General features: G+C 36.2%; 1 long non-coding RNA gene across 1 annotated transcript; it reads left to right on the top strand.

Annotated features, from left to right (window-relative positions):
* The first annotated feature begins 7,667 nt into the window (after window positions 1-7,667).
* On the top strand, window positions 7,668-12,825 carry LOC140143946 (uncharacterized). The gene is made up of 3 exons (XR_011857812.1): window positions 7,668-8,098; window positions 11,067-11,156; window positions 11,986-12,825. It is a non-coding gene; the product is annotated as an uncharacterized lncRNA (long non-coding RNA).
* The last annotated feature ends 417 nt before the right edge of the window (window positions 12,826-13,242 follow it).

The following is a 13,242-nucleotide window of genomic DNA, read 5'->3' as shown; positions in this document are numbered from 1 at the left end:
CGTTCACGTGATACATATGCATTGAACTATATCATGCTGATCACTCACATCTGTAAGATTAGTATGTTTGAAAAGTTTAAAATCAGATGTACATTTAGCGATTGCCTCATACATGTCTGAGGCAATCGCAAAATTAACATCTGATTTTAATCTTTTAGCTATAACTTTAAAACTACATGATAGAATCACTCCAAATTTTCAATGAATATTAGTTAGTGCATTTTATGATGTGGGTATAAAATAAAACAACTAATTGTATCAATTTTGACTATATCGCCCTGCACTACAAGCAGGTTGCGCCCATCACCTGTGTATGACTACAATCATAGATTGAATACAATAGCGCTCTTTTCAAACATACTAATCTTACAGATGTGAGTGATCAACATGATATAGTTCAATGCATAGGTAAAAAGTGAAAAAAAATTCCATGACTATTTATTAATAGATAGGTTATGATGTGGGTACAAAATAAAACAACTAATCTTTTATTTAGATAGTGGTCAAATAATTCTTTTGTACTGCATCCATTTGCATTATCTTCTGGAGCGTGCCTATAGAGGAGATGATTTGAACTAATGACCTTATGTGCAAGCACTCTATAAGCAAATACTTATGAAAACGTATGAAACTTGAACGTGGGGGTGTGTGGGGGGAGGGGCTACACGATAATCAATTATCGATTTTCCTCCACCACCCTCAACCACACAAATATACCCCCCCCCCCCTAATCATCCTTAGCGACTGCGATTGAACATGACAGTCTGTGATCATCATTTCCGTGTTAGGTTTTAGAATTTAATTGAATATTGACAATTAATTGATCATTGATTGTCGGTTATCGACTGTCTATTACCCCCCTCCCACCACCACCAACAACTCAAACACTGCTTAACAACGACATCTACCGGCGTGGCGTCTTTAATAAAGACTGTGATCACGAACTCCTACACTAGTGGAAGTTTTGGATGAGAAAACGGACATTTTGATGAGAATCGGCCAAAATGGTGAGAATTTAATTTTCTCATTCTCTTGGATGAGAAACTTCCTGGTGTGTGTGTCAATCATTATTGTCTTATTAAAACTGGTGACAATTGCTAATCCCCTATTATTATTTTCTCATCCAAAAGAATGAGATAATTAAATTCTCACCATTTTGGCCGTTTCTCATCAAAATGTCCGTTTTCTCATCCAAAACTTCCACTAGTGTTATCTGACAATTGCTATATTGCCCATATTCATGACATTTAAAGATGTCCGGATCTATGTGTGTCTTTATTACAATTAAAAAAAACAATCAATTATCATGCCATAGATAAATTAGGGTTTTAAAACTTATTTTGTGTTTCACAATGTCAATTGTCATGAATATAGAAGAAAAGTTTACTGGTTTGAATAAGTCACACAAAAAAAAAAAAAGAAAAAAAAGTGAAACTGTTGGGGCTCGAACCACTAGCCTTTCGTTTCACCGTCTAAAGTACTGTCCATTACACCACGCTGTCATGTTGAAATAATTACGGGATTCCGTGATATATGGGTGCGCATTGCATTCTCGTGATTATGAAAATGGTAAATCTCGACAGACGATTTACATTTGCTAAAATCAGTAAAATGTAAATAATGTAAGAGCTAACAAAACGTAAAATAGTAAAATTAGATGTAGTTTTTAACAAGCTTTCAAACAAAACACTTTACAAATAAAAGTTGACACCAAATCGGCCTAAAATATGAATTTTGTCAACGGTTTACCATTTCTAAATTAAAGAAACTCCTTGTATTAATATTCAGTATTAGACTATGGTAAACCGTCAAATCACTATGTGATTCAATGGGACGATTTACAATTGCACTTTACCATTTCACGCAAATAAAATGATCAATTTTAAAGATATCTCTGCATGAGTAGGCCTACTTCATGAGCGTACTAATGCGATTTTTTATTGGTTCGTTTTGTTTTGTTTTGTTTTGCTTTGGGGGAGGGCGTTGGTCTGAAAAAGGTGAAAAGGTCGTTTTTTGACTATATTGCCCTGCACTGCAGCGTTCACGTGATACATATGCATTGAACTATATCATGCTGATCACTCACATCTGTAAGATTAGTAGGTTTGAAAAGAGCGCTATTGTATTCAATGTATGATTTGTCTGAGGCAATCGCAAAATTAACATCTGATTTTAATCTTTTAGCTATAACTTTAAAACTACTTGATAGAATCACTCCAAATTTTAAATGAATATTAGTTAGTGCATAAGCTATGATGTGGGTATAAAATAAAACAACTAATTGTATCAATTTTGACTATATCGCCCTGCACTACAAGCAGGTTGCGCCCATCACCTGTGTATGTCTACAATCATAGATTGAATACAATAGCGCTCTTTTCAAACATACTAATCTTACAGATGTGAGTGATCAGCATGATATAGTTCAATGCATAGGTACCGCGTGAAAAAAATTCCATGACTATTTATTAATAGATAGGTTATGATGTGGGTACAAAATAAAACAACTAATCTTTTATTTAGATAGTGGTCAAATAATTCTTTTGTACTGCATCCATTTGCATTATCTTCTGGAGCGTGCCTATAGAGGAGATGATTTGAACTAATGACCTTATGTGCAAGCACTCTATAAGCAAATACTTATGAAAACGTATGAAACTTGAACGAGGGGGTGGGTGTGGGTGAGGGGGGTTACACGATAATCAATTATCGATTTTCCTCCACCACCCTCAACCACACAAATATACCCCCCTAATCATCCTTAGCGACTGCGATTGAACATGACAGTCTGTGATCATCATTTCCGTGTTAGGTTTTAGAATTTAATTGAATATTGACAATTAATTGATCATTGATTGTCGGTTATCGACTGTCTATTACCCCCCTCCCACCACCACCAACAACTCAAACACTGCTTAACAACGACATCTACCGGCGTGGCGTCTTTAATAAAGACTGTGATCACGAACTCCTACACTAGTGGAAGTTTTGGATGAGAAAACGGACATTTTGATGAGAATCGGCCAAAATGGTGAGAATTTAATTTTCTCATTCTCTTGGATGAGAAACTTCCTGGTGTGTGTGTCAATCATTATTGTCTTATTAAAACTGGTGACAATTGCTAATCCCCTATTATTATTTTCTCATCCAAAAGAATGAGATAATTAAATTCTCACCATTTTGGCCGTTTCTCATCAAAATGTCCGTTTTCTCATCCAAAACTTCCACTAGTGTTATCTGACAATTGCTATATTGCCCATATTCATGACATTTAAAGATGTCCGGATCTATGTGTGTCTTTATTACAATTAAAAAAAACAATCAATTATCATGCCATAGATAAATTAGGGTTTTAAAACTTATTTTTGTGTTTCACAATGTCAATTGTCATGAATATAGAAGAAAAGTTTACTGGTTTGAATAAGTCACAAAAAAAAAAGAAAAAAAAAGTGAAACTGTTGGGGCTCGAACCACTAGCCTTTCGTTTCACCGTCTAAAGTACTGTCCATTACACCACGCTGTCATGTTGAAATAATTACGGGATTCCGTGATATATGGGTGCGCATTGCATTCTCGTGATTATGAAAATGGTAAATCTCGACAGACGATTTACATTTGCTAAAATCAGTAAAATGTAAATAATGTAAGAGCTAACAAAACGTAAAATAGTAAAATTAGATGTAGTTTTTAACAAGCTTTCAAACAAAACACTTTACAAATAAAAGTTGACACCAAATCGGCCTAAAATATGAATTTTGTCAACGGTTTACCATTTCTAAATTAAAGAAACTCCTTGTATTAATATTCAGTATTAGACTATGGTAAACCGTCAAATCACTATGTGATTCAATGGGACGATTTACAATTGCACTTTACCATTTCACGCAAATAAAATGATCAATTTTAAAGATATCTCTGCATGAGTAGGCCTACTTCATGAGCGTACTAATGCGATTTTTTTATTGGTTCGTTTTGTTTTGTTTTGTTTTGCTTTGGGGGGAGGGCGTTGGTCTGAAAAAGGTGAAAAAGGTCGTTTTTGACTATATTGCCCTGCACTGCAGCGTTCACGTGATACATATGCATTGAACTATATCATGCTGATCACTCACATCTGTAGATTAGTATGTTTGAAACAGCGCTAAAGTATTCAATCAGATGTAATTTTACACAGTGATTGCCTGCATACATGTCTGAGGCAATCGCAAAATTAACATCTGATTTTTAATTTTTAGCTATAACTTTAAAACTACATGATAGAATCATTCCAAATTTTCAATGAATATTAGTTAGTGCATAAGCTATGATGTGGGTATAAAATAAAACAACTAATTGTATCAATTTTGACTATATCGCCCTGCACTACAAGCAGGTTGCGCCCATCACCTGTGTATGTCTACAATCATAGATTGAATACAATAGCGCTCTTTGAAACATACTAATCTTACAGATGTGAGTGATTAGCATTATATAGTTTAATTCATAGGTACCGCCTGAAAAAAATTCCATGACTATTTATTAATAGATAGGTTATGATGTGGGTACAAAATAAAACAACTAATCTTTTATTTAGATAGTGGTCAAATAATTCTTTTGTACTGCATCCATTTGCATTATCTTCTGGAGCGTGCCTATAGAGGAGATGATTTGAACTAATGACCTTATGTGCAAGCACTCTATAAGCAAATACTTATGAAAACGTATGAAACTTGAACGTGGGGGTGTGTGTGGGTGAGGGGGGTTACACGATAATCAATTATCGATTTTCCTCCACCACCCTCAACCACACAAATATACCCCCTAATCATCCTTAGCGACTGCGATTGAACATGACAGTCTGTGATCATCATTTCCGTGTTAGGTTTTAGAATTTAATTGAATATTGACAATTAATTGATCATTGATTGTCGGTTATCGACTGTCTATTACCCTCCCACCACCACCAACAACTCAAACACTGCTTAACAACGACATCTACCGGCGTGGCGTCTTTAATAAAGACTGTGATCACGAACTCCTACACTAGTGGAAGTTTTGGATGAGAAAACGGACATTTTGATGAGAATCGGCCAAAATGGTGAGAATTTAATTTTCTCATTCTCTTGGATGAGAAACTTCCTGGTGTGTGTGTCAATCATTATTGTCTTATTAAAACTGGTGACAATTGCTAATCCCCTATTATTATTTTCTCATCCAAAAGAATGAGATAATTAAATTCTCACCATTTTGGCCGTTTCTCATCAAAATGTCCGTTTTCTCATCCAAAACTTCCACTAGTGTTATCTGACAATTGCTATATTGCCCATATTCATGACATTTAAAGATGTCCGGATCTATGTGTGTCTTTATTACAATTAAAAAAAACAATCAATTATCATGCCATAGATAAATTAGGGTTTTAAAACTTATTTTTGTGTTTCACAATGTCAATTGTCATGAATATAGAAGAAAAGTTTACTGGTTTGAATAAGTCACACAAAAAAAAAAAGAAGAAAAAAAGTGAAACTGTTGGGGCTCGAACCACTAGCCTTTCGTTTCACCGTCTAAAGTACTGTCCATTACACCACGCTGTCATGTTGAAATAATTACGGGATTCCGTGATATATGGGTGCGCATTGCATTCTCGTGATTATGAAAATGGTAAATCTCGACAGACGATTTACATTTGCTAAAATCAGTAAAATGTAAATAATGTAAGAGCTAACAAAACGTAAAATAGTAAAATTAGATGTAGTTTTTAACAAGCTTTCAAACAAAACACTTTACAAATAAAAGTTGACACCAAATCGGCCTAAAATATGAATTTTGTCAACGGTTTACCATTTCTAAATTAAAGAAACTCCTTGTATTAATATTCAGTATTAGACTATGGTAAACCGTCAAATCACTATGTGATTCAATGGGACGATTTACAATTGCACTTTACCATTTCACGCAAATAAAATGATCAATTTTAAAGATATCTCTGCATGAGTAGGCCTACTTCATGAGCGTACTAATGCGATTTTTTTATTGGTTCGTTTTGTTTTGTTTTGTTTTGCTTTGGGGGAGGGCGTTGGTCTGAAAAAGGTGAAAAGGTCGTTTTTGACTATATTGCCCTGCACTGCAGCGTTCGTGATACATATGCATTGAACTATATCATGCTGATCACTCACATCTGTGAAAAAGATTAGTAGTTTGAAAGGAGCGCTATTAAATATTCAGCGATTGCCTCTACATGTTGAGGCAATCACAAAAATTAACATCTGATTTTAATCTTTTAGCTATAACTTTGAAAACTACATGATAGAATCACATCCAAATTTTCAATGAATATTAGTTATTTGCATAATTCTATGATGTGGGTATAAAATAAAACAACTAATTGTATCAATTTTGACTATATCGCCCTGCACTACAAGCAGGTTGCGCCATCACCTGTGTATGTCTACAATCATAGATTGAATACAATAGCGCTCTTTTCAAACATACTAATCTTTTACAGATGTGAGTGATCAGCATGATATAGTTCAATGCATAGGTACTGCGTGAAAAAAATTCCATGACTATTTATTAATAGATAGGTTATGATGTGGGTACAAAATAAAACAACTAATCTTTTATTTAGATAGTGGTCAAATAATTCTTTTGTACTGCATCCATTTGCATTATCTTCTGGAGCGTGCCTATAGAGGAGATGATTTGAACTAATGACCTTATGTGCAAGCACTCTATACACGGTATCTCGATTGCAGAAAAAAGATCGCCGGCGCTCATCGCTATCTGGGAGTTTCCACCGTTGGTGGCGCTATACACACAGTGTCATAATGTAAACAAAACGTAATAAATCCTCTCGCGTAAATGTTGACAAGGTCCATTTAGTGAACTGTAAAATCAAATCTATGAGTTGTATACTGTTTGTGATGGTTTGAAATAAAATTGTATTGTTATTTGAGTTTATTTGGAAGGTTTTTGCTGCATTTTGACTCGTTTTTTGTCTTTTTTAAACTTATAGAAAATGTGGCCGGTTCGATGTATGTGACTCATATTCCGTGGTGTCATATATACTTGAAGGCTTTAAAACATGCTGTTATCAGTTGTTATATTTTTTAAAGTCCAGATAATCATTTATTTATTAATATTTCACTTGATAAATATACTTTTTTCTTTCGAAAAACGTGAAAAACAGTGTATTGCCATGAAGTTCAAATAAAATATGCCTCACGTGAGGTACCGTCCTCTTTAACTACGTCATCTTGTTGCCACACTCCACTTTGTATTGATTAGCGCCCAAAGGTGACGTATTGCTATACTTTTGGGTGTTTTTTTTATAGATCGGTTAGATTCATTCTGTGTTTACGAGAATTGGGCGTAGAAACGTAATTTGTGTACCAGTAAACCACCTAATCATGCTAATTGGGCGACAATACAACCCGGAATACAATCAATGAATGACGCTTTATTTATAGCAGCCAAGATTTGACGTTTAATTTGATGTTTAGCAATAAAAAATTAATAAAACACTAAAGGCGATGTAATAATATTTCGCCAAGTATGGTCGTTTTAAATAAAATAAACGCTTCTTTTAATAGTAGAATAAAAGCCGACTTATTGTTTAGGAAGTCTTTATTTGATTACTTCACCTGGTAGTATTAGTAAAAAGGGATTCCCCATGTTCTGCCCATGTTGTTGTTTATACCCGGGCTCGGTCATGTCTGGCCTTGAAAACAACAGGTGCGCGTACATTGTATACATGACGGTGAACGCAAACCACCTGTGACATGCATCGTGTACGAGTAGACATACTGTACACGTGAAGCATGCTCTTGTCGTCTGACCAGTTTGAACATCAAACGAACAAATGCATTCGATTTTACGGTCCAATTTTGCTGTACAATTAAAGGATAAAATGCTAGAATACATCAGTGTAGTGACATCAATGGTCATGGCAGTGATGCCGGCAAACTGTACCGCCGACGAGTGGAAATAATTCAAAGATCCACAATTGTCTCACAACCATGAAACATGCACAAATTCTCTGATCACCAGATTTTGCACACGTATTTTATTATGAGAATATCAAGAAATGAAGGAGACGTATATGACACAGACAGTATAAAAAGTAAGTTCCACTTCCATGTATATCTTAGTTTAAAACTTTAGTTTCAGCCAGCTCTCTCAACATGCTCAAGTCAAGTTTTAACATGTCAAAATAACGTTTACAATGTAAGCTTACATGTACATGCTCAAGCAATTGAATGAGGGGTGGTGCAATAATTATTTAAGGGGCTGGCATTTTCTTCGGAAGGGGGGGTCACAAATATGTCGGTGACCGGAGTCAATTTTTTTATGACCCCCCTATCGCGGGCAAATTTTTTTTACGACCCCCTATCGCTGGTCGAAAAATTGTATGACCCCCTTCTTCCAACTACACAGACTCAAGAAAAATTATTCATTGGTTGGAACTAAGCGCGGAGCGCGTCAAAACTTAAAAGTGAAGAAAGTGTGTGGAGCGCGGTAAAATTTTTATTGTAAGTGTAAAGAAGGCGCGCGGAGCGTGTATAAATTTTGCATATATTGTGCGCACATTTCGACTGCGAAGTTATATTTTAAGTCACCAGTCCTTAATAATTCTATAACCCCCCCTATTTTGGGTGTTAAAAAATTATAAACCCCCTATTTTTGGTCTGAAAATTCTATGACCCCCAGTATTTTTGGGACCCCCCCTTCCGAAGAAAATGCCAGCCCCTCATGTGTACCCGGGCGTGCTGAATTCCATTGGTCTGCCAAAAATTGCCCCCCCCTTTTCGCCGTGCCAAAAATCTTTACCCTCGCCCTTTTGACGTGCCTAAAAACCTTTGTCTCCCCTTTTGATGTGACAAAAAATGAGCCACCCCGAGTAAAATTTCCAAACGGCTTGCCAAAAATCGCTTGTTCTCTCGGCCCGCCAAAATTGCTTGCCCCCTCTCCAAAAATTCTTCCCCCCCCTTGAACATGCCAAATTTTTGGGATCCCAAATTGCAAACCTTAAATGGTCTAGATATATGCAGTGAGCAGGAAAATTTGCATATTTAGCCCAAGCCTTTTTATTAATTAGAGCATTTTATTAAAAGGTGTCCCATGAATGCGTGCAAGAATTGCTTGCCCTCCCCCCCTCTCGGCTTGCCAAAATTGCCCCCCCCCTTCGGCTGCATAAAAATTTCTTGCCTCCCCCCCCAATTTCATCCTCCCCAGGGCTCATAATTATTGCACAGCCTGACCTCCCCCCTTTACACATGCACGATTTTTGGGAATCTGAATTTAAAAAATTGTCTTATCATATAAATGCGAGCTTAGCGAGCAGGAAATTTTGCATATTTTAACGTATTCATAACAATAATATAGGAACGGTGTCCAAAATATTTGTGCTAAAAATCACTTGCCCACCCCCACCCCTTTAGACCTGCCAAAATCGCTTGACCCCCCCTTCGACCTGCCAAATAATGCTTGCCCCCGCCCCTGCCTCTTTTGGCCCGCCAAAAAATCGTTGTCCCCCCCTATACTTCACCACCCGGGGTGTACACATTATTATTGCGCCACCCCTAAATAGCTACAAAATCTACCATACGGGTGCACCATTTGATATGCTGGGGCATTGAGAGAGTTTTGAAAAAAAAAAAAAAAATTGCAGGCGAAAAAAAAAAGAAAAGCCTGTTCTACGGGCGATCGACCCAGATTTTCCAAAATTTGCAAATTTTCTGTACAAATGAATGCAGACCCAAATTTTGAAAATATCAGGAACATTTTTTTTTGTAATTCCCCAAATTGCAAAATATTACAGATTTTGTTGATTTTTGGTGCCGGTCAAAAAAAAAAAAAAAAGCCAGACCGAACGACCTTACTTGAAAGGTCCATCCGCCCATAGAACAAGATTTTTTTTTCTGTAGCCTTACTACCGTATATCATTTTCCATGCAGCCATATCACGGTTAAAAATGGTATAGTGAGACAAACTTATACAAATTTGACCACTGCTGAGTAAAAAAGAAAAAAAATCCCCACCCAACTCTGATAAAGATTATACGGTATTTAAATTGAAAAAAAAAAAAAAATGCCACCCTAGGCGAAAAAAAAAAAAAATTGTAGCCGCCATACCAAGCTCCCATGCACCCCCAAAATAATTTAGCTCAATAATCCTTTTGGCTATTTGCACTTGTTGCCTTGTTTTTTTATATTTTTTTATAGGGCAACATTTTGTTTTCTCTGCCACAACACTTCCTGGTAATTCTAATAAAATAAAAAAAATAAATAAATAAATGTAGATATTTATATAGCGCTTTATGCCACAAACAGCCTCAAAGCACTTTACATTTATTCCGCCGTTATTAGAATATGTCGGAACCACGTTTGCTGCCTACAAATGGCGCAGGGTTCATCAGTACAACGACTGTGACTACCCCTAACAGCTTCCCATTGCACCTGGGTGGGGTGAAGCAAGCGAGACAAAGCGCCTTGCCCAAGGGCGCAACACGGTAGCGTGACGGGGACTCGAACCCACGCACGTAAAGCAAGCTCTCAGATTATGAGTCCAAGGCAGTAACCACTGAGCTACCGTGCCTCTAAATACTGTAAAACCATTTAATTTCGCTACAGGCCTTAATTCGTGAAATTAAATACCCGCAAATTTGGCATATTTACATTGAATTGTAACATGAATTCCTGGATTACCCTTGTAGCAAAATTAGATTCCCATGAAAATGGTGATCATTACGTATTAGCTAAATTAAGTAGTACTAGCAAATTACCCATAAACCCATTAAAGGGGCACTCTTATGATTTACAGCATGCACTCAGTGATTTCAACTAGATTTTTGAATGCAATGGTCTCTAGCCTTTAAGTTAGCAAATTCGTGGCTAGACTAACTTTTGAGCAATCATGTCCTGTATTTACAGAGATGGAAACTAGTTGCCAGGGTACCAGAGAGCCAGTCATACAATTGAAAGCCGCATTGATGTTGATGAGGTACCGTACGCGTAACAACAACAAAGAGTGTACATTTTTTGCACTTTTATTTACGGTATATGCTCCATTTGCCTTATTGTTATTTTCAGGTGTCATCCAATAATGGAAAGTTATAGTCGCCATACCAGAAGAGGCCTACTGCAAATTGATGGAGTATGATTAATACGTTTATGATACAGGTATGTAAATGCAAGTTAAAATTAGCAATGTGTTGCAATCTTTTTGAAACAATAATTTTAGACAACAAAAAAAACCTGCTCTACTGGCCCAACGGTCCCATCAGATTTTTAGGTGAGAAATTATATAAAATCCTGACAGACCAACCCTTAGATCACGACCAAGGCCTAATTACGCAGTAGAGCAGGGTTTTTTTTTGGTCACCTTACATTTTTCGGGAGGGTAATCGGGTACCTGAAATTGAATAAGTGTGTCCCTATCTAGAGCTAAATGCCAGGATCATTCATGGCTGATGACTTACCCCCCAGAAAAAAATTACCCCCCAAAAAAAAAAAAAAAGTTCAATGCATTTTGCATGTTAAAAGAGTACGATGAACACAAATTATCACTTTGCATATTATAAAACACTAACATTTTTTTGGTAAGTCAACCACTTAATGAGCGTAGCATTTAGCAACTACATGTAAGTCACTTGGGAAACTCACTGCGGGCGGGATTTAGTCTAGGACTTGCCATTCGATGATGTCCTGCTCTCATGTAGAAGTTGACAGGGCCTAGCGGTGGATTTGTAAATTTTCAAAATTGACCCTGTCCAGGTCCCTGTAGCCCAGGGAACAATGCAGTGTTACAATAAATTGAGAAGGTGCATTATACAATGTACATGGGACAATTTTCAGTCGGTACCCATAGCTAGGGGAATAGAGATTCATTAATGAAACTTATACATGTATTGCATTGGTTAGATATGTTTGGGTTCTTACAGTATTGGTTTACATGTACAAGAAATTGACTAATTTCCATTTTTATCCTTTTCATTTACACATGATGCAGGTGTCCAGAAGTTGATATTGATTCAGCATGAGTGTGGCTCGACATCTCTGTATTCCTGACACCATTGGGCGCTGGTCTGGTCTGTTACCAATATGAGACTTGTTTGGTCTTAACTCGCAATACACATGATACAAGCAGCAAGCACAGTCAATTACAGTCATGGATGTACCATCGATAGCTGCAAATATGAACTACAGATACATGTACCATATTCGCTCCATTAACAGCCCATGCCCCTATATAAGTATATAATCCTTTATCATTATGTGCATGATGCATGCAACTACTTGTGTATCCAACACATGCAGAACTTTCTACACACAAGGTCCATATTCTGGGCTATTTTTTACATATTCATGTAATTATGTAAACAATGTAAAAAATAAGGGCCCGCCCAAAATGACTTTGTCAAGTACCCTGTGTGGTTAATGGAATGAATACGGTAGGAGAAAATTGTGCACAGTGGATTATGTTGAAAATTTTCAAATATTCCTATTTTCAAAGGAAAAATATTATCAACTTTTAAAATTCAGTAACAAGTTAGACATTCTTCCTTCAGTTCAAGTTTATGTCGCTCACCCAGTTGTGACCAAGTATACATTGTATACTGCCCTATGCATGTGTGTATTGACACCGTCAGCTATGGGGACTATTTTGCGAAATTCAACAACCATACATTTAGCGGCTACAGGAACATAAGAAAGAATAGATGAGAAGACAACAAAACCAATTTTATTTGAGAACATTTCAGGAGAGATAATGCAATATACGATATACCCCGGTATACTTGAAAAATGAATGTGAAGCAATACATGTACAATGCATTTTTAAAACTCATTTTATATAAAATTGGAAGACAAGCATATTGTGTTTTTGTATTTTAAATTATGTAGTGATGATTATAATTAATATGAAGGATACAATCTTAATAATAAATATATTGAACAGTCTAAAAGCCTGCCCCATGTTTACTCTGTTTGGCTTATAATTGGTATTTACTTATTTTGAGATATTAACAGTACGGATTGATATAGCAAGGCATGCATACCTGTACGCAGTCTGGCAAAGCATTTTTGCTATTCAATACAAATAATTTTTACCAATTATTATTAGCCACACAAATAACACGCTGTAATACTTATAAACACTATACCAATTTCACACTGATGTATCGAGATTTTAGGCTTCGTAAAATTTTGCTATATACTAGGCCTAAAATCTCGATAAAATGGAAATTGAGACTTTTATTGCGATTTT

This window comes from Amphiura filiformis, unplaced genomic scaffold, assembly GCF_039555335.1.
Source record: "Amphiura filiformis unplaced genomic scaffold, Afil_fr2py scaffold_33, whole genome shotgun sequence".
Taxonomy (NCBI): Eukaryota; Metazoa; Echinodermata; class Ophiuroidea; order Amphilepidida; family Amphiuridae; genus Amphiura; species Amphiura filiformis.
The sequence above is the reverse complement of the archived record's forward strand: the minus strand, read 5'-3'. Positions and strand labels throughout refer to the sequence as shown.